Below are 25,454 nucleotides of genomic sequence, written 5' to 3'. Positions count from 1 at the left end.
TGAACAGGATAAAACAGTCATTACGTAGCAGGTTAATATGTAATTAGCTCTGCCAAAATATAAAAATACATGTATGGTCAGGGGCAGCCCTAGACTCCACCCAAGCTCTGCCCTAGACTCCACCCCCATAATAATAGTAGTAATTGTAATGCCATTTTTTTAACATTTATTCTTCATACTCACACAATTAAATCTTATTAACAATATATAATGGTAACCACAAAATTAAACTACACAAAGCACACGAACACATCTGCATTCCTTAATGCCATGTTCCTCTCTCTCTTAAAGCAGCTAATACAATAAGGCTAATCCACCCCATTCTACCTCTATTTAAAATGCCTCTCCTTTAATAGGAATTCCATCTAATAGTTTAACAATATTACATTCAGCTGTACCATTCCTTATCTAGAAAACAAACCATAGAAACATAGAAAAATGACGGCAGTAAAGGGCCAAAGCCCATCAAGTCTGCCCACTCTATTGACCCACCCCCTTAACCCTCTGATGACCATCCCCTTAACTCTACCCTCTTAGAGATCCGACATGGGCATCCCATTTATTCTTAAAATCTGGCACGCTGCTGGCTTCGATCACTCCATTCCAATGATTAACCACTCTTTCAGTAAAGAAGTACTTCCTGGTGTCGCCATGAAATTTTCCGCCCCTGATTTTCAGCGGATGCCCTCTTGCGGCCGAGGGCCCTTTAAGAAAGAAAATATCATCTTCCACCTCGACACGACCCGTGATATACTTAAATGTCTCAATCATGTCTCCCCTCTCCCTGCGTTCTTCGAGAGAGTATTGCCGCAATTTGTTCAGCCTTTCCTTGTACGAGAGATCCTCGAGCCCCAAGACCATCCTGGTGGCCATACGCTGAACTGACTCAACTCTCAGCACATCTTTACAGTAATGTGGCCTCCAGAATTGCACGCAGTACTCCAGATGAGGTCTCACCATGGTTCTGTATAATGGCATTAGGACCTTGGGCTTCCGACTAACAAAACTTCTACGGATACAACCCAGCATTTGTCTAGCCTTGGATGAAGCCTTCTCCACCGATTGGCAGTTTTCATGTCTTCGCTAATGATCACCCCTAAATCTCATTCTGCTACAGTTCTAGTCAAGGTCTCACCGTTCAATGTGTACATTTTGCACATGCGGCACCTGAAAAATGAAAATTGTCACGCTCCTAAAATATTTCTTTTATTACTGATAATAGGCTGTAAACAACATTTGGGTCCCCCCCTAATGCTCTACATTCCCCTCCTTGATGCTCTCCCAATAAGTCCCAGTGCAACACTGGAGAAAGAGAACAAATGATGCACTTTCCCCTATACTGTGCAAAATGAAAAGATAGCAGAAATCAGTCTCCAAAACTGACATATTCCAATCATGACGCTATAGGTTAACACATTCAAATAAAACTAATGGCCTCTTCTATTAAACTGCACTAGCAGTTTTCTAACGCGGGGAGCCGCGCTGCTCCCAATGCTCATAGAGTTCCTCGGAGCATTGGGAGCAGTGCAGGCCGTTCAGCGCGGCTCTCTGCGTTAAAACCTGCCAGCGCAGTTTAATAGAAGAGGAGGTAAATGTGGGTAATATGACGGCAATTAGCTTTTAGAGGTTAAAACTTCTTTCCTTAGGTCAGGATGGTATACAGCAGTTATAGTATCCTGTTCTGACATGAGCAAGGAGAGTTTGGTCTCCAAACATTAATCAAAAATGGGTTAAAATTAGTCCAATAAAAAAATATCATCTTATTTCCATTAACAGCTGCCACACTATTTGATCCTAAAATTCATTTTTCTACCTTTGTTGTCTGGTCTTTTACTTTTTTTCTAATTGTGTTGTCCCAGTCTCTGGTTTCTGCTTTCCTTCTTTCTCTCTTAACTCTTTTGCCAAGATTTCCTACCAATTTGTCATTTTTATCTTCTTTCTTCTCCTTTTCCACTCAGCTTCCTTCAATTTCCCCCTCCTTTACAAAGTCGCGCTAGTGTTTCTTGTGCCGGTTGTAGCGGACTGATAGGAATTCTATGAGCATCGGGGGCCTGCGCTAAAAACACTAGCGTGGCTTTGTAAAGGAAGAGGTTTATTTTTTCTGCCTCTGTCCAGATTTAATTCTTTCCTACTATACAGTTTCCTTCTTTTTTCTTTTTTTTTTTGCTAATCCTGCCTCCAGTTGCCATTTCTTTCTCTCACTCTGGCTCTCCTATTTCACTTTCTCTTATTTCCCAGTCTCTCACTAACTCTATCCTCCCCCATCAAGCATTTGACCCTGTTTCCCACTTCCATCCAGCATCTGCCCCTCTCTCCTCCCTTCCATCCAATACCCTCCCTCTCTCCCCCTTCCACCCAGTGCCTGACCTGTCCTCCTTTATCAAGTATCTGCCCCCTCTCTCTCCCCCTTCCATCCAGTGTTTTCACCCTCTCTTCCCCTTCTATCCAGTGCCTGACTCCTTTCTCTTCTTTCTTCTATCCAGAATCTGCCCCCTCTCCTCCCTTCTATTCAGTGTCTGCTTCTCCCCTTTCCATCCGTTGCTTACCCCCCTCTCTCCCCCTTTCTCCAGCGGTGGCAAAACCAAGATAAAGGCATCGCAGGGCCAACTCCATTCATCCTCATGGCTGCAGGCCCTGACCCCATCTGACATCACTTTCAGTTCCAGGGCAGAGCCGGCAGCCATGAGGATGAATACAGTGACCCTGCAATGCCTTTATGTTTTGTTTTGCTGTTACAGTGGTAGCAGAGAGTTGGGAGATTTTTGGGGGTGCCATGGCATGGCATCCCTACTTGTCCATGGAGAAATTGAAGTAACAGGGGTTCTCCATGGGCAGCAGGATAAGTCAGCCATCAAGACCCACCCTCCTCCCCTAGGGATTACTCCCCAGAATCTAGCTAAGGGAACTTCTGAGGCTGGAGGGAAACAAACAGGGGTATATAGGGCTAGTAGGCATTGGCACATGCCCAGCGGAAGGTCCCAAAGGCCTCCCTCTAGGAGAGCAAATCCACACTTTGGGGCTTGAGGGATGACATCACCAATGTGTGGCTGACTTATCCTGCTGTCCACAGAGAACCCCCGTTACAGGTAAGTAACTTCACTCTCATTTAAAATGGACATTCAGCCTCCCTAGGAGATGCCACTCTGTACCTGGAGAAGTTCAGCTCTTGGTTGGTCTCATTGCAGAAGGGAGAGCTCGAACTAGAGACTGCATCCCCTTTTTGTCTGTCTCTAGTGCCTACAAGTGAACACCCCCCCCCACCCCACCCCTCAATGCTAATCGTCTCCAGGCAACCGAACGTCCACAGTCAGGCATCTGAACCATGGCAAATAGGCTGATACAGCTGGTCCCCACTAGGCGGCAGTAGAGAACCAGGTTTCTTTGCGGAGCAGGGGGGAGTGCATGCTGCTGCTGCATAGGAAGGAGAGGCTGCAGCTTTGCTCCTACTGCAGTGTCAAGTCAGAGGGGGCAGCGTCTCTAATGGGCAAGTCACTCTCCAGGGAAGATAACCAAAATGCCTGCTTCACTAGAGCTATTTTCCAAAACACACACCCAAACAGCATCATTTGTGCCTGAAAAAGTGTCCCCAAAATACTTTCCTCTTAAAATTTGCTTTTCTTTTGTTTTTGTGGTGCAAATTTTGAAGGCAAACCCAGAGAAATGAAAACACGCTACATTACTACACAGGGCATGGAGGGGGGAGGGGAATAAATAGAAACCAGAGAGCATGGGGGGGGGAGGGGATAGAGATGAGGGAAGAAAAAGGGGAAACAGTAAAGAGAAGACATGATCGTAAAGATGAGGGGAGAGAGTGATAGGGCTCTGGTGCCTATTTCCCTTAACACAAAACCCTTTTAGAGCTGGCACTGAAGCCTTTTAAGAAAGGGCAGAAAATGCAGAAGGATTAGTGGAGGGTCTCAGGGACTGAGGTAGATGCCGAGGTGACAAGGGAGAGGAGGACACACTGGGGGGGTGGGGAGGAAGGAAGAAGAGAAGGTATATTTAGGAGAAGGTGGAGAGGAAGGTGCGTAGGAATAGGGACTGAAGAAAGGCAGGATCCATGAATATTGGAGGAGGAAGTAAGCGAGCAAGTGCTGGTGAAGGGGAGGAAGCAGGAAGGCACACACTGGGGACATGGGAATGTGGGAGAGCAGAATTAGAAAAGGTACAGAGAAGGGCGACGAAAATGATAAAAGGGATGGGACGACTTCCCTTTGAGGAGAGGCTAAAGCGGTTACGGCTCTTCAGCTTGGAGAAGAGACGGCTCAGAGGTGATATGATGGAGGTCTATAAAATAATGAGTGGAATGGAAAGGGTAGAAGTGAATCGCTTGATTACTCTTTCCCAGAAATACTAGGACTTGGAATTCCTCAAATCTTAATACTACCAGATCTACCCAAAAATCGAAATTATCCTTCCCCTCATTAAAAGGCATTTCCCACCCAGGAAAACTGGGGACTTCCCTCTCCTTCAGATTCACCGAGCTCTGGAACAACCTTACCTCCCCTCTTCTAAACCTGAGTGCTCTTCAACCCTTCCGTAAACATCTGAAAACCTGGCTCTTCTCCAAAACCTAACACTCTAATCATTCTTCTCCCCTCTGATCTTCATCTAGCCCTTCCTTGGAGTTCCTTCTCATTACAATTCCTGTAAACCGTGCTGAGCTCCACATCTATGGAGATGGTGCGGTATACAAACCCAAGGTTTAGTTTAGTTTAGTTTAGGACTAGGGGACATGCGAAAAAGCTACTATGGGCTCCTTGTACGAAGCTGCGCTAGCTGAAAAACTACCACCTGCTCAAGAGGAGGCAGTAGCGGCTAGCGCGCACGGCATTTTAGCGTGTGCTATTCCGCGTGTTAAGGCCCTAATGCGCCTTCGTAAAAGGAGCCCTAGGTAGTAGATTTAAAACAAACCAGAGAAAATATTTCTTTACTCAACGTGTAATTAAACTCTGGAATTGGTTGCCCGATAATATGGTGAAATCAATTAGCATAGCAGGGTTTAAAAAAGGTTTGGCTAATTTCCTAAAATAGAAGTCCATAGGCCATTATTGAGATGGTTTAGGGAAATCCACTGCTTGTTCCTAGGATAAGCAGCCTAGAATCTGTTTTACTCCTTGGGATCTAGCTGGGCACTTGGGACTTGGATTGGCCATGGTTGGAAACAGAATGATGGGCTTGATGGATCTTTGGTCTGTCCCAGTAAAGCAGTTCTTATGCACTCCTGGAAGAATTCTATGCAAAAGCATTGAAAATTCTGCAATTTTTTTTTTTTTTTTTTAAACTAGAATTCCATCTCCCTATCCCAAGTCTCCTTTCTTCCTGTTTAGGCTAGATCCACCCCTCAGTAGTCTCATTCCGTAAAGCTAGAATTCCATCCTAGGCTTGATTTTGGTTCAACCTCTGTTTTCACTGCCCACTCTTGAGAATGGATCACCCCCCCCCCCCCATCCAGCTTTCTTTCTCTACATCCTCATTCTCCAGCAAGACTCCCCCACATTCCTCTATCTATCCCTCTCCTTCTCAGACCCCCCCCAAAGCTCTCTCAATACCCCCATAGACTTAGCCATAGCACACCCCTCCAGCACAGAGCCCCGCAGTGCTCCCTCTCTCCCCCCCCTCTCCACAGATTTCAAATATTTTCCCTTACCCTTCGAGTAAAGCCTCCTAGTTCAAATACTTCAGTTCACCTGCAGGAGGGGTGGGACATGGCTTGAGGTGCAGCTGACCTCCTCCTCCTCTTCTGTTAACATCTGGAAGGACCGTGTTAATTCCAGCCCTGTGCAGCTTTGCCCTCTTAACATTAAATGATCATATACAGCAATGAATATGCATGAGACCGATTTGCATATAATAGAGGTGCTTCGTACATGTGCATTAGGGATATCTTGAAAACCTGACTGGCTGGGAATAGAGAATTTTGGACTCTTGTTGCAAGTTTCTGGGTCTCGCTATGTCTTTGTCAGGTAGAAACTGACATTTTAGCCGCCATGCTGTGGCTTTCATCAGGACCCTTGGCAGCCAGGCTGTGGGGGGCCACAGGGATTTCCAATCTCTCCTTTGCTATTCAACATGTGTCATTTAAATTCTTGGGGACTATATATCTTGTCATATGCCGTTGACATTTCACTATTATACCCTGCGCTGGATTCATTTGCCATTGGCTTGGAAGACACCTGGGCTAAGATACTTTTCTCAAGTTATAGCTTCCTCCTCCAAAAGAGAGTCCCTGGCCTGGAAAAGGGGTTTCATTCCTCTTAACAATTCCTGTTTATGAAGGTGGAGCCTGAGAAGCCCAAGATTGTTCTGGAAACTGCCCATGCTCTGTAAAACTGGAATGCCCACAAATCCAGAAACCTTTATTGGTGCCACTTTATTCAGGCCAGGAATTGGACTTTATATTGTATCTGTCATGCATATGAATTGCCAGGAAAAGATCTTTTCTCACTCTCTGCCTGTGAATGCTGAGCAGGGGGTCCTACAACTCCCCAGAAGACCAAATGTGTCAAAGTAGGGACCCCCCCCTTCCTGCTTATCTCTCACTGTGTTCAGATATGTACAGTCGCTCCTCTGCCTAGAATAAATCTGTGTTACCAGCGATAAATCAAAACTTAATCTCCTGAATGCCAGACGCTTGTCCGATTTCTCAAGTAAATCGGCTTTAGCGTCTATGTGGCAGAATTGGGGGTGTAAAATATTGGCTCAGGGAAATCCACCACAGTTTAGACTAGTAAAGACCATAATATATATATATATAAAACCTGTGTCATTAAATTAACAGCATTAAATTTGAATCTCAAATATACACCCAAGCCTAAAATGCAATTCATCACCCCAAAGACGCTTCTCCATCCTTGTCTTTCATTAAGCTGTTCTTTGCATCTGAGGGTTCGATGGATTTTCTTCCAGACCCTCTCCCTGGCACCAGCAGACTGGCCGAGCCCCTCTCTCTAGGTCTAACCCTAGCACAAAATGTAACCCCCCCTTTGCTTGGGGTGTTTCCAGTCTCAGCTTCTCTCCAGATCTGGTGACCGCAGCATTCTCTCTATTGACATCCTTAATCTGTTCCATGACCTTTTGATTTGGAAGCAAATTAAGCCCAGATTCAGCTAATTACCATCAAAATTACCTCCGACAACTGGGTGAGACTGCACTCCATGTCTTTACCCTGTCAAGACCTTGATGTTTAATCGATCACTGCTGAAGGGACTTTGGAGGAGTCTCTTCAGTGACCAGCATGAAACAGGCAGACGTAGGAGTTAAAGATATATTTGTATGTGTGTAAGGACATAAGACTATAAGAATTGCCACCATCAAGCCCAGTATCCTGTTTCCAACAGTGGCTAATCCAGCTCACAGGTACTTGGTAAGAACCCAAGAAGTAAAACAGATTTAATGTTGCTTATCCTAGGAATAAGCAGTGAATTTCCCCAAGCCTTCTCAATAATGGCCAACGGACTTCTCTTTAAGGAAATTATCCAAACCTTTTAACCTTCCCCCCCCCCCCCCCCATCTCCGCTAAGCTAACTGATTTCACCATATTCGCCGGAATCTGCTGACCTGCTGTTAGTGATCTGTAACCTGTCGCTAAAATCGTCTGTAGGACCTGAAGATTGGAGGGTGGCCAATGTTACACCGATGTTTAAAAAGGGCTCCAGGGGAGATCCGGGAAATTACAGACCGGTAAGCCTCACTTCAGTGCCAGGCAAAATGGTGGAAACAATTATAAAAAAATAAAACTGTGGAACACATAGACAAACATGATTTAATGAGACGGAGTCAGCATGGGTTCAGTCGAGGGAAATCTTGCCTCACTAATTTGCTTGACTTCTTTGAAACTGTGAATAAACGTGGATAAAGGTGAGCTGCCTGATTTAGTGTATCTAGATTTTCAGAAAGCTTTTGATAAAGTTCCTCATGAGAGGCTTCTGAGAAAATTAAAGAGAGTCATGGGATAGGTGGCAAAGTTCAGTTGTCGATTAGGAATTGGTTAACAGATAGAAAACAAAAGGTAGGGTTAAATGGTCAGTTTTCTCAATGGAGGAGAGTAAACAGTGGAGTGCCACAGGGGTCTGTACTAGGACCGGTGCCATTTAACTTATTTATAAATGATCTGGAAATTGGAACGATGAGTGAAGTGATTAAATTTGCAGATGACACTAAACTGTTCAAAGTTGTTAAAACACATGCGGATTTTGAAAAATTATAGGCGGACCTTAAGAAATTGGAAGACTGGGCGTCCAAGTGGCAGATGAAATTTAATGTGGACAAATGCAAAGTGATGCACATTGGGAAGAATAACCTGAATTAGTTACAGGATGCTATGGCCCACCTTGGGGATTAGCGCCCAAGAAAAGGATCCGAGTGTCATTGTAGACAATACGATGAAACCTTCTGCCCAATGTGTGGCGGTAGCCAAAAAAGCAAAGAAGATGCTAGGAATTTTTTAACAAGAATGTTATAGTGCCTCTGTATTGCTCAATGATGCGTTCAATTCTGGTCTCCTTATCTCAAGAAACATATAGTGGCACTAGAAAAGGTTCAAAGAGCGATCAAGATGATAAAGGGGATGGAACTCCTCTCGTATGAGGAAAGACTAAAACGGTTAGGGCTCTTCAGCTTGGAAAATAGACGGCTGAGGGGAGATAGGATTGAAGTCTACAAAATCCTAAGTGGAGTAGAACGGGTACAAGTGGATCGATTTTTCACTCCGTCAAAAATTACAAAGACTAGGGGACACTCGATGAAGTTACTTGTAAAACCAATAGTAATACTTTTTAAAACAAATAGGAAGAACTATTTTTTCACTCAGAGAATAGTTAAGCTCTGGAACGCATTGCCAGAGAATGTGGTCAAAACAATTAATGTGTCTGGTTTTATAAAAAGGTTTGGACAAGTTCCTGGAGCAAAAGTCCATAGTCTGCTATTGAGACAGACATGGAGAAAGCCACTTCTTGCCCTGGATTGATAGCATGGAAAGTTAGGTGCTTTTGACCTGGAATGGCATCCATGAAGATGGGCTGCTGGGTAGATGGACCATTGGTCTGACTCAAGAAGGTTATTCTTATGTTTTTATGACTGTAAGATGGACTTATTTTTGGACCTTATGATCAGGACTTTCTATTGAAAATGCCGTAGAAATGAAGCGATACGTCAATAAGGAGACAAGTGACTGCCAAATATCACACAGTTCTTCTTGTGAGATTTCCAAATCTAGAGTGGTTTGCGACTGCTGAACGTGGAGAGAGGCAGGAGCTAAGTCTATGCCTCTGACTTCCTGCTCTGAAAAGTGGTCAGAGGATGTGTGTGGGGTTCAATAAATGGAGGAGGACCTAGAAAAAAAAGAAAAAGAGAGACATTTTGTGCTCTAAAATGATAAGAACATCAGAATGTCCCTACTGGGTCAGACTAATGGTCTCCTGTTTCCAACAATGGCCAATCCAGGCCATAAGTACCTGGCCAAAACCCATAGTAGCAACATTCTGAAATCTCAAAGAGTATCAAGATTCCAAACAAAATCCCAAAGAATAGCAAGATTCCAGAATCCCAAAGAGTAACAAGATTCTAATATTCCATATTGTAGCAACAATACAAGCAGTGACTTCCCCATATCTGATAAAGACGATAATATGGAATTTCATCATTTTATGTGTTTCTCTGTTGATTTTGAAATGAGGAGGGGGCTCAGACACAGAATTGGGGGAGGGGGGGTTCTATTCTGTAAAACATTCCCATGCCCAGTGCCTGGAAGTAATTTCTAATGAACATGAAGAAACTATCAAATATTCAGTAGGACGTGAGGACAATATTCCATGTCTGTCTTCTTTCTCATGATATTTTGGAGAATTTTCCATTTCAGTTCCTAGACCAATTGCTGGTGAAGAGATTTGTTAATGCACAAGAATAAATCCACTTTTATAGGCTGCTGCACTGATCCCCAAATCCTCCCTTCAGCAGTAATTGCCCTGCAAAGCCTTCCCTACATCTTTCTCCCAGACTCTGGATGATCTCGAGATGCTCAGTTGCATATTCACTAATGACAGAGATCTAATTCAGCTGGGCTGAAAAACGTGCAGGCTGGGGGTGGCATGTCTTCAGGTGAGTTCAGAGCAATGCCAGATCCTGCCCTCCCTTCCACCCCTTCCCAAAGACAGGCAGACCCTGGAAGATTATCTTTCTTGCATTGAAGGATACTGGGTTCCAGTCTCAGCAGCACTCATGGTCTGTGCTAGGGATGGAAGAAGTAGGGTTACCATATGGCTCCAGAAAAAAAAAAAAAAAAAAAAAAAGGACGGATTGAGACATCCGGGTTTTATTTCTACTGAAAGCAATGGAAGTAAATCCTGGATATCTCAATCTGTCCTCCTTTTTCTGGAATCATTTGGTAACCCTAGGACAGGGGTAGGCAATTCCGGTTCTCGAGAGCCAGAGTCAGGTCAGGTTTTCAGGATATTCATAATAAATATGCATGAGATAAATTTGCATCTCAAGGAGGTAGTGCATGCAAATCCATCTTATACATATTCATTGTGGATATCCTGAAAACCTGACCTGGCTCCGGCTCTCGAGGACCGGAATTGCCTACCCCTGCCCTAGGAAGAGGTTTGGACTCACCCTATCCACAGCAGTGGGAAGAGCAGAGATATGACCAGAGATGTTCTAGGTTCCTATACCAAGGGATTACTCAAAAGTTGATGAGAAGACTTCAAATTATTCATAAGACCACGGTCACACCTCTACTGGCTCCCCATTACCCATCGGATAACATCCAAAATTCTATTGTTACCATTTAAAATGCAATCTCAACACACACCAGCATTCATCGAATGTCTGTTAATACCATACTCTCCAGTTATTTCGCTCTGCTGGGCAGATCAAAATCTTCTCACGGTTCTGTCAGTTTGTAATATTTTTTACGATGCTTCCCAGAAATTTTCTCTGTTACGGCCTCCAACTTATGGAACCCCCTTCCGAATGATCTTAGAAAGGAAGATAACCTGAACAGCTTTCAATCTAATCTTAAGACTTTTTTTTTTTGAAATTTAACGATGCTTTCGCTATTTCATGTCCCTATTTTTTGTCTCGACTATTTCGTTTGTCTTCTGCAAAGACTTCCCCCCCCTTCCTATCGTATCATTCATTTTGTGGCTTGTGTTGGTTATTAGGCATTTATTCTAGTTTCTCCCCACCTACCTCCTGTACAAAGTCTCTCTCTAACGCTTGTATTTGAGGCCCCTGAACACCCATGTCACCGCCTAGATGGCTTGATAGGCAGTATATCAAAATAAAAATAAACTTGAAACTTGCCCCTAGGTGTCTTCCTAGTACAGGAATCAGCCCACAGCCCCTCTGATATTTCTGCAAGGGAATTTTTAAAAACTCTGCCTAGTACCCAGGTCTGATCTGCAAATTTGACTTAAATCTCTCACTCTAAAGCAGGAGTTCTTAAGCCAGTCCTTGTGATACATCAAGGCAGTCTGATTTTCAAGATACCCATAATATGCATTAGATACACATTTGCATGCATTACCTTCATTGAGGGAGTGTGTGGCACAGTGGTTAGAGCTACAGTCTCAACACCCTGAGGTTGTGGGTTCAAATCCCACACTGCTCCTTGTGTCTCTGGGCAAGTCACTTAATCCCCCATTACCCCAGGTACATGAGATAGAGCAGTGGTTCCCAACCCTGTCCTGGGAGGACCACCAGGCCAATCGAGTTTTCAAGCTAGCCATAATAAATGTGCATGAGAGAGATTTGCATATAATGGAAGTGACAGGCATGCAAATCTGCTCCATGCATATTCATTAGGGCTATCCTGAAAACCCAATTGGCCTGGTGGTCCACCAGGACAGGGTTGGGAACCACTGAGATAGAGTATGAGCCCACCAGGAGAAAATGCTTGAGCACCTGAATGCAAACCACTTAGGCTATAAGTGATATATAACTACTTAAATAATAAAACCTAAAAAATTGTATGCAAATCTGTCTCATGCATAGTCATAGATGGGTGTGTCCTCAGGACTGGTTAAAAGCCCCTGATCTAAAGCACAGTAGACAAACTCCATAAGACAGAAAGTCCTTGAGAGCAAATAACAAGAGTAACGCATGGGGGGGTGGGGGGGTCTCTATCCTATTCTGTTCCTGCTTCACCTTCATCTAGCAGGTGTTGTGAGGATGTCCCTAGTGACTATGCATGAGACAGATTTGCATACCTGTCACTTCCATTATATACAAATCTCTTTCATGCATATTCATTAGGGATACCCTGGAAACCCGACTGGCTGGGGGTTCCCTGGGACAGGTTTGAGACCCACTGCTCTATCCCATTTATTTCCAGATCCACCTCCATCTCAGGAGTTCCTGAGGTTAACCACCACCACCACCATCACAGGAAGTCATTCTCTGCACAGACTCGGCTCTTCTGAAGAAATCCTTCGGCCTTTACAAATGATGAATGCTTTCATTTACTTTGCTTGAACCTGCAAAATGCATTTAACAGCTGTTGCTGCTCCTCAGACCTTCTGAAGCATCTTGACGGCCAGCAGTGTGAAAGGTTTTCTGTTGCATTAAAGCACCTCCATTTCTCTCACTTAATCGCTGTCATGACTAGGAATGGAGCCCACAGCTGCCTTTTCTTTCAGAGAGGGAGTGTGGGGTGTTGAGCCAGAAAACACCATGTCTAATACCGACCCAGAGGCGATTTACATGCTTCCAACTGATTGTTGTAATCTGCAATTATTTTTGCTTGATGCATTTTACGCTTGGCTTATTTTTGACTCTTCTCTGTACTTCTGGTCTTTATTTAAACAATGCTGAGGAACGATGATGAATTTGGACACTGAGGGAGGCAGTACAATCGAGCTGGGATTCTGTCCAGCAATAAAAGGTGACATGATGCAGATCCATGGGACTGTATAGGTTTCTGGCAGAAAGTGCCTGAATGAGCTGTTATTTTAAAAAGGATATAAAATGCAATGAATGAGAAACGCAAGAGCACTTTGTGACAGTGATGTACCACAAGGGTCACCGCTATCTCCAATACTCTCTACATTGAACTTCATCTGCCATCTCATTGCCCACTCCCCTAGTTTGTTCAGGTCCCTTTGTAAACCTTCGCAGTCCTCTATAGTCTTAGCCCCACTAAATAGTTTGGTGTCGTCTGCGAATTTTATTACTTCACACTTCATCCCTGTAGAGTATATTGGGATCCAGAGGGAGTCGTGGTCTGTACCTTCTGGAGGTTTGCAGGATTACCACACTGGATCGGACTCCTTCCTAACCACTGTGGTAATCCTTTAAACTGCTCTCTGCCGGAAGGGAGTTTTTGCAATGATGTGGTAGACTGAATAAAGAGAGAGAGTGCGATGGAAGCCATGCAGTTGGGGGGGGGGGATTCCCAGCACATCCCAGGCTACTCTGTTCAAAATAAGTACACACTGGGATGAAGGGATTCTCAGGGCTGTTCTCCTCCTATTTCATTGTCGATGCCTCCCTCCCCCACCTCCTTGGACTTTGCTTCCAAACACTGACATCTTCATAAGACCATCTTCAACATCTCCCAGGTGACTAGTTACAAACCAGAACATTTTCTTCAATGCAGCTGCTTAGTCCATTCCCTGAGCAGAGCCACCTAAGGTGGAACAGGAAAAACATGGTGGATAAGACTCATCCAGCCCCCCACCTCTATCTTACCCAAAGCCAAGTCTCCAAGAGATTCCGGTTTTTGCTGGGGATCATTACAATAGCGACAGTGAGCGCAATTTGCAGAAAGAGAGGGAATTGCACATTTCCCAGCAGCCAGCTCTCCCAGTGAACTTGGTTCTTGCCCTGCAACACCTTTCTTTCAGATGCCCTGTGGAAGACAATTAAAGAGCCCAAGAAGATATTAAACTGTAAAATTAATATAGCAAAATTCAAGCACTGAGAGATAGGATTCCAGTGTGGAAGGAAGTCTTTGTATTAAGGGTCTTCTTTGGGAGAGTAAATAAAATATAACATCGGCACAGCTGATTTTGTTGTAAGTGAATTACCAGCCTCAGGGGACTCTTCCATTGCTCCTGGTCATTTTAAGAACCAGTTCACAGGGGAACACGGATAACTGTGAAATGGTATGATATGTTGGCTCTCTGGGATATAACTATTTACCTATGTTTTCCACATAGATCCAAGTCTAACCCCTGAACAATACAACACCTGACAAGCAATAAACCAGGCTGTGTATTATAAAAATAAAATATTTTATTCCTGTAACAAGTGGCAGCTACAGTGGTTGGCTAGTACAATGTAGATGTGAGACTTAGGCACTCGAGAAGCTGGGACACTTAGGGAATACACAATAAATGCACTATTGCATAAATCACTTGAGATCCCCTTTAGGCTGTTCAATCCTGCCTCCTGATACTCACTACCAAGGTACCACAGAGCTAATACAACCTGTGAGTGCAGAAGAAGTTTCTCAGGCAGATGCTCAGCACCTCTGGGTGAGAGGACCCCAGTTCAGTCCATGTGGGAGAGGTTTATCAGGCAGCAGGAGCTCTAGAGCAGTGGTTCCAAACCCTGTCCTGGAGGACCAACAGGCCAATCGGGTTTTCGGGATAGCCCTAAGAAATATGCATGGAGCAGTTTTGCATGCCTGTCACTTCCATTATATGCAAATCTCTCTCATACATATTCATTAGGGTTAACCCAAAAACCTGAATAGATCTCATGCATATTCATTGAGGAAATTCTGAAAACTCAACTGGATTCTGGCCCTCGGAGGACAGGAATTGCCTACCCCTGCTCTATTGGAAGCAATGATTGTTGGTAAGCAGGGATCTCAAAGTCCCTCCTTGAGGGCCACAATCCAGTCGGGTTTTCAGGATTTCCCCAATGAATATGCATGAGATTTATGTGCATGCACTGCTTTCAATGCATATTCATTGGGGAAATCCTGAAAACCCGACTGGATTGTGGCCCTCAAGGAGGGACTTTGAGATCCCTGTTGGTAAAGATTTGGAGCTCAATGGGGATTCGATCTCAGCCGTTTCCATTTAGTACTCAAATCACTGTTTGATTTATTTTAAAAATTTATCAACCGCCCATATCTAGGTGGCATTACAGTAATAACATGTACAGAATGACAAACATGTTGGGTTACAGGTGAATAATCACATTTTAAATAGATCTTCACAGTACAGTTCATCTTAACCAGCATTCAACATTTCAACTTTATTGAAATGCTTCTAAAAATAATGTCGTTTTAAGAATTTTTTTAAACTTTTGAATATCTGATAATGCTCTTAGCGGTCTAGTTAATTTGTTCCAAGTGTTACTTCCACGATAGAAATGACAGATGTTCTTGTGTTCTCATAATATATTTTTGAGAAAACTGTCATAGCCAATCGCAAAGTTCTGAGTGGCGGTAAATTACCATAGCTTGTGATAGATACCAAGGAATCCCATGGTAAATGACTTTAAATATCAAAGTTAATGTTTTGAAAATGATGCATAATCACACAGGTAGCTAGTGCAATTTCTTCAACCAAGGTATGGTCAAATTTTCTAACTCCACAAACTAGCCTTTTGGACCATTGGTCTGTTGGACATACACTTCATCCATTTTTCCTGCAATGAATTCTTCTGTTTGATCTTCAAACTAGGACATTACACCTTCCTTGACATCTTCATCACTTGAAAACTGCTGTCCACGGAGAGATTTCTTCAAACCCCAGAACAGGAAATAATCTGAGGGAGCCAGGTCAGGATTGTAAGGTGGATGGTTCAGCTGCTGAAACTCACTTTCTTGGATGGCAGCCTGTGATTATCGTGACATGTGCAACGGTGCATTATCGTGAAGAATCAGCACACCGTCTGTGAGTTTTCCTAATCTTTTCTCCTTGATTGACTCTCACAAAGCGATCATTGTGTTGGCATACTTCTCTTGTGTGGCATGAACTCCAGAAGCAAACGTCCTTCATCATCCCAGAAGACAGTTGCCATGACTTTGCCTGCAGATTTTTCTGTCTTGAACTTTTTTGGGGTGTGGGATGACTTGTGCTTCCACTGCATTGACTCCACTTTGGACTCAGGATCTCTGTGATAGACTCGAGTCTCATTTCTAGTCACCAAAAGATGAAAAAAAAATTCACTTGGCCTTCACGGAGCATCTCCAAGTTCTCTTGACAGCACTAGAGTCTCGTGGCCTTCTGATATGGTGTCAGCATTCTTGGAACCCATAACATAACATCGTGCTTCTTAACCGCGTAACCATAAGTTCTACGCGGTTTACAAAAGATTATAAACTAAAGACAATTTAAGAATGACAGAAAGAAATTATTTAACTAGCAGCATAGACAAATTGATAACCTAGCAGCAATAACCTTGGACATGCCCAACTTTTCATGAATTATTTTCCAAACTGTACCTGCTGAGATGCCCATTTTTTCAGCTATTTTGGGAAACTTTAAGGGGTCCTTTTATCAAGCCGCGTTAGTGGGGTTAGCACAGACATTTCATCACACGATAACCCCCATGGCCGGCTAAAAAATGAACGCCTGCTCAATGCAAGCGCTAGCGGGCTTAATGCGCAGTATTACGCATGTTAAACCCCCTACCGCAGCTTGATAAAAGGACCCCTAAGTCATCTGACAAAATTAGATCCTCAATTTTCTTGCACTTTTCTATGGAAGTTGCTTCCACAGGCTGTCCAGTGAGGGTCACCTTCAATGGCCTCTACCCCACTTAAACTGCCTACTTCAAAATTTTACTTTGCAGGATGATGGGGCAGACTCACCACAAACTGCAGTCATGCGTTCATGGATCCCCTTTGGCTTTTCCCGTCTTTTGTGAGAAATTATATCACTGAAGGGTGCTCCAAATCTAGCAGCTTCTTACTTGATTCGCACGAGGACTCTCCTGACATCCTGTCTCTTGGAATGTTAGACTCGCACCGAGTTGCAACTGGGCGTAAGTCACCTTGAGACATGTCACAACATGCAGAGACTTACTTCAACATGCTTGCTACTTTCACTCATGCACAGGCAGATCAATTATTGAACATCCCTCGTACTTGATTTTATAGATCAAGCTAAACGCAATTATGTTGTGTGGTAGCAGGGCCCACCTCTCTTTCGGCTCACTCAACTGGTTCTCTCTGCAGATTCCATTCCCACAGCTTGGGCACTGTTTCTGCCCAGTGTTAAGTCTTCCTGCTGGTAGTTGAACCCAGTCCCAATTAATTGGGTTAAGTGCTGGGCCTCAGTGACTGGTTTTCTGTTAACCAAGCGTTTGATGAATTCCTCTTTTGGAAGCAGCGTCCTTTCAGCCTCTCTTGAGCAGAGAATTGTGAAACTCTTGCTGAAGAAAGAGCTTATAAATAAACCCTTTGGACCCCCTTTCTTTTTGTCCAGTTACTCAACTGCCATTTTTGGCAAGTTTTTGCAATTGTGTTTGGAAGAACAGAAGGCCCCTTAGTTGTTTTTAGTCTGGGTATTGGAAGGAGCTAGGGCACAGAAACTCTTGGTTTCCTAGTAAGGTCCGGGGGATGAGGGTCAAAATATCTTAGTAGTTTTTCTTGTCCTGTCACCACCACTCGCGGTTTTTCTGAGACCCTCACACATAGCTCTGCCAATGCACCTCTTTTCTGCCCTGCACCCTCCCCCTCCCTGCACTTCCAGTGGGCACATATAATGGCCACCACACCATTTCACTGTTCCCTCCGCAGTACCACAGACATTTGTGGGATGTCAGTATATAGACAGCGTTGCCTGCCAGATGAGAGGTAGAGAATGTCACAAGATTTCACGATGAATTTGGATGGCAAAAACCCCCAAACGGAAGTGGAGTCTTGGTGAGGCTTCCATATCTAAACACAGGACATCGGGTCCCACAGTGGGAGCGCTTTAATTACTGCTGCTGCATGCATGCCTAATGTCTCTCGTTCTCACAGAGACCGCAGGATTATTATTCTCATCACTTTCTTCCATGCCCTGGGCCAGAATCCACTTGGCATTCAACCCAGAGCAGGCCTGGGTGCTGAGATCTGTAGCCAAGGACATTGTCATGCCTCCTTGTCATACCCAAAATAACAAACAGAGCTTGTGTATCTCATGGTCAGGGCATACTCCAGGCTATGAAAGTAGGGAAGGTTTTTGATTTAACTTTAGGGGAGATTGTTGGGATGAGAGAAGAGAGCGCTAGGGAACACTGCTTGTGCTGAATCGTGAGGGGGGGAGTGAGTGCGGTCGGGCTGTGCTGCAGCTTGACATGGCTTTGAGGAGAATATGCCCTCCCTCGTACACTCTTTTCTGTATCTTTACCCAGACTTTTTCTTGATTAATAAAAAGATACTTGTGGCCTGGCATTTGATATATTAACAAACCCAATGGAGCCAGTGTTCTGGATGAAAGCAGTTGATTCAGTCACAAAAGTGATTTGGTATTGATTCCAAATGGAATGTAACATAATCCAAACGAGAACCCTATGGAAAATTCCAAAAGGGTCCCAGTTCAAGATAACATATGGTGTTTCAGCAATTTTATGCCTTCCTCAGGGGGCCTTCACAAGGGTACCAATGCAGGGTATCCATATGGAAAAAGACGAGAGAAGGGTAATTTGCTTTGAAGTACAACGGCGTTAGGCGCTACCGTATCAATGCCCTGTGTGTTGGTCATTGCAGCAATCATAACACCAAGTTCCTGCTGCTTGAAATCACCGACGAGATCTTGGAGAAAGCAGACCAGGGTTTCGATGGCTGCCTTGGCTACAGTGTCTCACCGCAAGCAGAGACGTTGGTTTGAGATCAGCAGTGCTAGAGTGGTTCGGTTCTTACTTTTCCCATTGGACACTCTCATCTTGAACAATGAACTTTCTTCGAAAAGTTTTAAAATTCGGAGTCCTTCAGGGGTCGTTTTTATCATCTGTTCTTTTTCATTTGTATTTACTACCTTTGGCTAGGTTCTTGGACACCTGGAATATTGATTTTTCTTTTTACATCAGATATGATTATCATCTTTATGAAAGAAAATCATGATTAAATTAGGCTCAATTTTAATGAAAAGTGTTGAAAAATCTGCTGCCATTTTGCTGTCACGTAAATCCAGATGCCTCACAACTCTGCCCAGGGTTGGCACTTGGTTGCTGCCCCTCTCCTCCAAATGATCAACCACGTTGGGAGTTTGCTGTGATAATAATTAAGTTTTAAACCATAGATTAAACATGAGAAAAAATCATAAACCTTCTTCACACTTTTAAAATCAATAGGAGGAAATTTTTTTTCACTCAGAGAATAATTAAGTTCTGGAACACATTGTCAGAGATTGTGGTGAGAATGGAAAGCGTAGCTGGTGTTAAGAAAGGTATGGACAAATTCCTGGAGGAAAAGTCCCATAGTCTGTTATTGAGAAAGACATGGGGGAAGCCACTGCTTGCCCTGGATCGGTAGCTTGGAATGTTGCTACTCTTTGGGGATTCCACATGGAATGTTGCAACTATTTAGGGTTCCGGAATGTTGCTACTCTTTGAGATTCTATGTGGAATGTTGCTACTCCTTGGGTTTTGGCCAGGTACTAGGGACCTGGATTGGCCACCGTGAGAACAGACTACTGGACGTGAAGGACTGTTGCTATGACTCAGTAAGGCTCTTCTTACGTTCTTATGGATTACTGCAACTTTCTCTTCTTGGGATCTAGTAAGGCAAGTTTACAGCTATAGTGGCGCTAGAAAAGTTTCAAAGAAGAGCGACCAAGATGATAAAGGGGATGGAACTCCTCTCGTATGAGGAAAGACTAAAATGGTTAGGGCTCTTCAGCTTGGAAAAGAGATGGCATTCTTAAGTAGGTTCAAAGAAGAGCGAATCAGGCCATTGTGACATCACTGATGAGGATGGCTCTTAGGCATTGGTGAAATAAGACTTTATGACATCACAATATGAGCTCTGGAATGTTGCTACTCCTTGAGATCTTGCAAGGCACTTGGGACCTGGGTCGGTCACTGTTGGAAACAGAATACTGGACTCGAGGGACCTTCAATATGGCAACTCTTATGTTCTTATATGAGTCAAGTACAGGCAGTCCTCGAGTTACAGATGCACGACTTAAGTACGACTCGTAGTTAAGAACGTGGTTGTGCCTTCATTTGATTTCACCGAGCAGTATTTCCAGTGGCAGAATCCGGAATGATAGAAGGGAATATTCCGAACAGTGTGTGATTAGAGGGAACACTGGTAGGGACTGTTGGCCTTTTTGTCATCTGGGAGCAGCAAGAATCTTAAAATCTACAAGTTCAGAGTTGCATACAAATCTGACTTAAGAACAGCTTTAAAAATGTAACTCATTCTTAATCCAGGGACTGCCTGTAGTAAATATCTCGGGCTGTTCTTTCACCCAATGACAGGACCAAAGAATTGAAAGAGAAAATAAAAGGAGAGAGGCAGGCTATTATATTCTCCATGGCTGACTGCGTAACGCTGAATTTCCTTCAGACCCACAGTCAGGAACATAATAGAGAACTTGACGCTTAAGATATTTCTGTGGGTACAGTGATGTCATATCAACATGTATCAGGAGAGAAACTGTCTGAAGTGCTTTGATCCATAGGGCTGGGAGCTTCCTTCTAGTTCCTATTTTCCCCATTTTACACTGGTCATTGAAGGGGGGTTTGGAGCGCCCAGGTCTGATCATTCTCAGTCAGCAACAAAAGAGACCCAACAGTTCCAGGACAGAGAGGGAAAACACAGTGAAAAGGAGAAAACAGAAATGAGACTGTGGAAGAGATGTATTTATTCAATCCAGACACTTCCCCTTCCTTCCTTAGGGTGTCTCTAGCCAGGGCTGGGTCGGCCATAAGGGGAGATGAGCAGCTAGTCTAGCTGACTTATCCTGCTGTCAACAGAGAGCCTATGTTACAGGTGACTTCCTAGCCAAGAATGTTATAATGTCTCTGGAGCGCTCCATGGTGCGACCTCGCCTTGAGTACTGTGTTCAGTTCTGGTTGCCTTATCTAAAAAAAAAAGATATAGCCGAACTAGAAAAGGTTCAAAGAGCGACCAAGATGATAAAAGGGATGGAACTCCTCTCGTATGAGGAAAGACTAAAACGGTTAGGGCTCCTCATCTAGGAAAAGAGACAGCTGAGGGGAAGATAGGATTGAAGTCTACAAAATCCTGAGTGGAGTAGGATGGAAGTGGATCGATTTTTCACTCCATCAAAAATTACAAAGACTAGGGGACACTCGATGAAGTTATAGGGAAATACTTTTAAAACCAATAGGAGGAACTATTTTTTCACTCAGAGAATAGTTTAAGCTCTGGAACGTGTTGCCAGAGGATGTGGTAAGAGTGGTTAATGTAGTTGGTTTTAAAAATGGACTGGACAAGTTCCCGGAGGAAAAGTTCATAGTCTGCTATTGAGACAGCATGGGGGAAACCACTGCTTGCCCTGGATCAGTGCTACTATTTGGGTTTTTGCCAGGTACGTGTGACCTGGATTGGCCACTTTGAAGACGAGATACTGGACTAGATGGACCATTGGTCTGACCAGGTTAATCTTGCATGGTTGTGGACGGTCGAGCCAGCCAGTGTTAGGAAATGAGACTTGTGCACCTGAAAATTATGCTCTAGGAACTGTTTTTATTGCAGTAACTGAGCCTAAGCTTGACTGGTTTACTAGAAGTGAACAAGGTAACATGAACTCGAGTGTACCGTCATTCTCAAATACGGTGAAAATTTGTAACCGAGTCCAACATTGGCTGGATTTGTAGTAACAAACAAGGTAAAAACTTGAACCCGAGTGTGCTGGTACCTTTCTGGCTGGATTCATGAGACCAATTTGCACGGTGAAGAGTATAATTTGCAGCCAACGGGTAGAGCAGGAGACTGAGGAAGGAAGGGGACATGCCTGAGCTTGACCAAAGGGGGGAAATCACCAGGCACGCTCTGAGAGAGAAAACAAAACCTCTGAGCTATTCGAGAGCTTCTCCCATCAATGGGAGTCATCAGATGACGCCATCTATAAGTATATTTATGCAACGCCCTAATTAGTTTTCATTGGTCTACCTATGTGTGGCTTTTGCATCCTAGGAAAACTCTTGGATTAAGGGATATAACGTGGCACAATTGAAACCCCTGCTGTGGGACAATAGAGGGGACACTGAGCTTGTCTGCAACATGTGGGCGGGAGTGTTTTCCTGCGTTGGTCCCGAGGCGTGGAACAGGCTTCCGCAGTGCATACGACAAGTGGATTGAATGGAATTTTTAAAAATTGCTAAAGCGTCGTCTTTTCTGTGCGATGAAGGTACAATGCTGGATTGGCGCAGGGCGCCCGATTCTTTGGGTTTTGCTGTATGGGACATTATTTTATTGTGTCATCTATTTTGCTGTTTGTATATTGAAATTCATGATGTATTTGGATCTGTGATTCGCTTTGTATAAGGCGAACAATAAATAAGGAATTCCATACAATACCGTGTGTGTGTTTGTGTGTTAAGACAACAAGAAGAGGACAGAAGGTGAAGTATTATTGCCATGGTAACCCCGATAAATAGAAAAGCATCGCACCGCGCTTCCTTCCTTCCCCCCCCCTCTCTCGTGTGCGTCTCTGCCTCATAAGACATTTTCTTTCCCTCATCATTTTACCCCACAAATGTCAATGCTATTACCCTGGAAATTGCCTCATTACAGCAGCCAGCATGCTTCTTCCAGATGCAGCATTTGGAATTAAATGATACATGGAATGATCTCTGACATCAGAGATCATTCTGTTGGCCACACCAGCAGACTTTGCAAGTGTAGAAAATATCCTCCAAACAACTAACAAAAAAGATGAACTAATTTTAATGCACCCTATTGTCTATTTTTTCTGTAAACCGCTTAGAATCCTAACGGAGTTTAGCGGTATATAAGAAACAAATTACATTACAGGAAGACTTAATAGATTGTCTGAGAAGACCTCGGAGGCAGGATTTCCAGCCCATTTCCTGAGCAAGTGACAGCTACCTGCTAAGCAAGGGTGAATCTGGGAGTGTTTTGCCTAGAACCGGCCTGGCACTTCACGGTGAGCTATCCAAGACGGGTATTTATCTTTGCATATGATTGTTTATGATCTATCATGATTGGGACCCGCAATATTTAATTAACCTTTTTCTGCCTTCTTTTAGGATATAAGAACTATATGAACTTGAGCAATTAGATACAAAAATTCCTTTGTATTTCAAATCAGTCGTCATTTGGAATTTTCTTCCGTTGGAAATGGTAAAATCGTTTTTATTTCTGAGCAATATCCATCCCCCCTTTTACAAAACAGCAAAAGTGGTTTTTAGCGCAGGCTGGCGTGCTGAACGCTCTGCGATGCTCCCGACAGAGTTCCTATGAGCATCGGGAGCAGCGCAGAGCATTCAGCATGCCAGCCTGCGCTAAAAACTGTTTTCACGGTTTTGTAAAAAAAAAAAAAGGGGGGGGGGGCACATTAGGGACATTTTGGAGATTCTGAACGTTTAACCATGTCGCAGCCTTCCTGGTCCTTGCAGTTGTGGTTGGAAGTAAAATCATTCAAAGCTTTGAAACATCTAACTCAGTGGTAGGCAATTCCGGTCCTCGAGAGCCAGAGCCAGAGCTAGGTCAGGTTGTCAGGATATCCACAATAAATATGCATGAGACAGATTTGCATCTCAAGGAGGCAGTGCATGCAAATCCATCTCATACATATTCATGGTGGAGATCCTGAAGATCTGACCTGGCTCCGGCTCTCGAGGACCGGAATTGCCTACTAACTAATCATCACACGACGTTCTCGATTCATGGCTGTGGAATGAGCTGCCAGTAGACGTTAGAACATAATTCTTCTGGAGCGTTTTTATTGGTGGGTTTTGGGATTCAAATCTGGGGGGGTTTCCCTTTTCTTTTACGTGGTAGTTATTACTGTGCAGAACCAGTGCATCTAGTGGGTAATAAATTTTTAAAATAAACATCTCCCCCCCCTCCTTTCTGCACCCTGAAGCAAAACTGCAAAATGCTACTGGAAAATCAAATGGTGGAGCCGTCTAAGCATTCTGCGACTGAAGAAACATTTTTTTTTGTTACATTACTAACTTGGGATATTAGATGTAAACTCCAATTTCGGACCAAACCATAAACGTTTTGTTTTGGTGGCGTTCATTTCATGCGGACTAACGATGCCTAATCCTGAATCCTTAAGATGCAGGAATTAACATTAGATGCCAGGTGAAAATATCCTCTGTGCAAATATAAATTGACTCTGTTCGGATAACAACCCCACAATTAGAGGTCCAAGGGGGACAAAGTTTATCCTCGCTTTGTACCAGTCCAACACTTTTAAAAATCTAAACCAGCTGAATGAGAAGACCATGATTAACCACTTCCCAAGTTGCCCCTCCCCCGCTCCTTCCCGATCCCCCCTGCTGGATATGCACCCCCATCAGCTCTTCCTCTGACATCACTTCCTATGCGCAACAACCGAAAGTGACATCAGTGGGAGAGATGATGCAATCATGAGGAGCACATTAAAGGGAAGGGGGCATGCGCGTGGCTTGGGGAGGAGGCGAGGTGCTGGTACCCCCATCAACATGGCACCTGGGGCAGACTACGCCACTGCTCACATTAAACGTCTGCCCCGTCTCCCAGTTTTGAACGACTTTGAAGAGCTTTGTGTCATCAACAAATGTGATTAGTTCACTAGCTATTGCAATCTCGAGACCATTGATGGATATGTCAAAGAGCAGCGGTCTCAGCCCAGACCCTGGGGAACCTCCTTCTGCACCGAGAATGGTTCTATCTTGTAACCAGTTCTTAATCCTTAATAGAGCATTAGCTCCTGCCCCATGACTTTTTAATTTCCTCAGAAGTCTTTCATAAAGTACTTTATCAAATGTGTTCTGAAAATCCAAATACATAATTTCGACTGTATCCCCTTTAGCCACATGATCATCCACCCCTTCAAAGAATGCAGTAGATTGGCGAGACAAGATTTCCCTTGACTAAATCCCTGTTGGCTTTCTCTCATTGATCCATGCTTACGTATTGTGACCGGGCGTGGCCAAGCTGGGCTCAGCAAGTGGCCTTACCCAATGCACATAAACCTGAGCTGAGCGGTTATGTGAGGTTCTAATGGTAGCTTGGTATTGAAATAGAGGAGAGCCACCAGTTCAGAGTCAGAGGTGCAATTTCTCAAGAATATTTTATTGAACAAAACCTCCAAGAGGCTCCTTCAGGTTTGTATCACCTGGTCTCCTGGCAGTTCCCAGCTTACTGTCTTCAAAAGAGAAAAAAAACCAAAAAAACCCACCTGGTTCTTAATGTAAAGCTTTCTTCAAACCCAAAAACTTTCCAGCCTTGCTTTAAGGTAGTCCACATTCCACATTTTCTCCCAGCTGCCATAACAGGAAAAGATCAGCTTGTTTCCATACTTTCAATAATGGGCTGCTCTGTTTCCTCTATCTCCATATCATGTGCAAAGTCTTCA

General features: G+C 43.9%; 1 protein-coding gene across 5 annotated transcripts in view; it reads right to left on the bottom strand.

Annotated features, from left to right (window-relative positions):
- NFASC (neurofascin) overlaps positions 1 to 25,454 on the bottom strand; it is a 168,969-nt gene extending 143,515 nt beyond the window's left edge. For all 5 annotated transcript variants that reach the window (XM_033917585.1, XM_033917586.1, XM_033917587.1 and 2 more), the window contains exon 1: positions 25,278 to 25,454. The gene's annotated coding sequence lies outside the window, so the exon portion shown is untranslated. The remainder of the gene's footprint in view (positions 1 to 25,277) is intronic.

This window comes from Geotrypetes seraphini, chromosome 13 (genome assembly GCF_902459505.1).
Source record: "Geotrypetes seraphini chromosome 13, aGeoSer1.1, whole genome shotgun sequence".
Classification (NCBI taxonomy): domain Eukaryota; kingdom Metazoa; phylum Chordata; class Amphibia; order Gymnophiona; family Dermophiidae; genus Geotrypetes; species Geotrypetes seraphini.
Note: the sequence above shows the minus strand (reverse complement) of the source record. Positions and strands in the feature narration are given on the sequence as shown.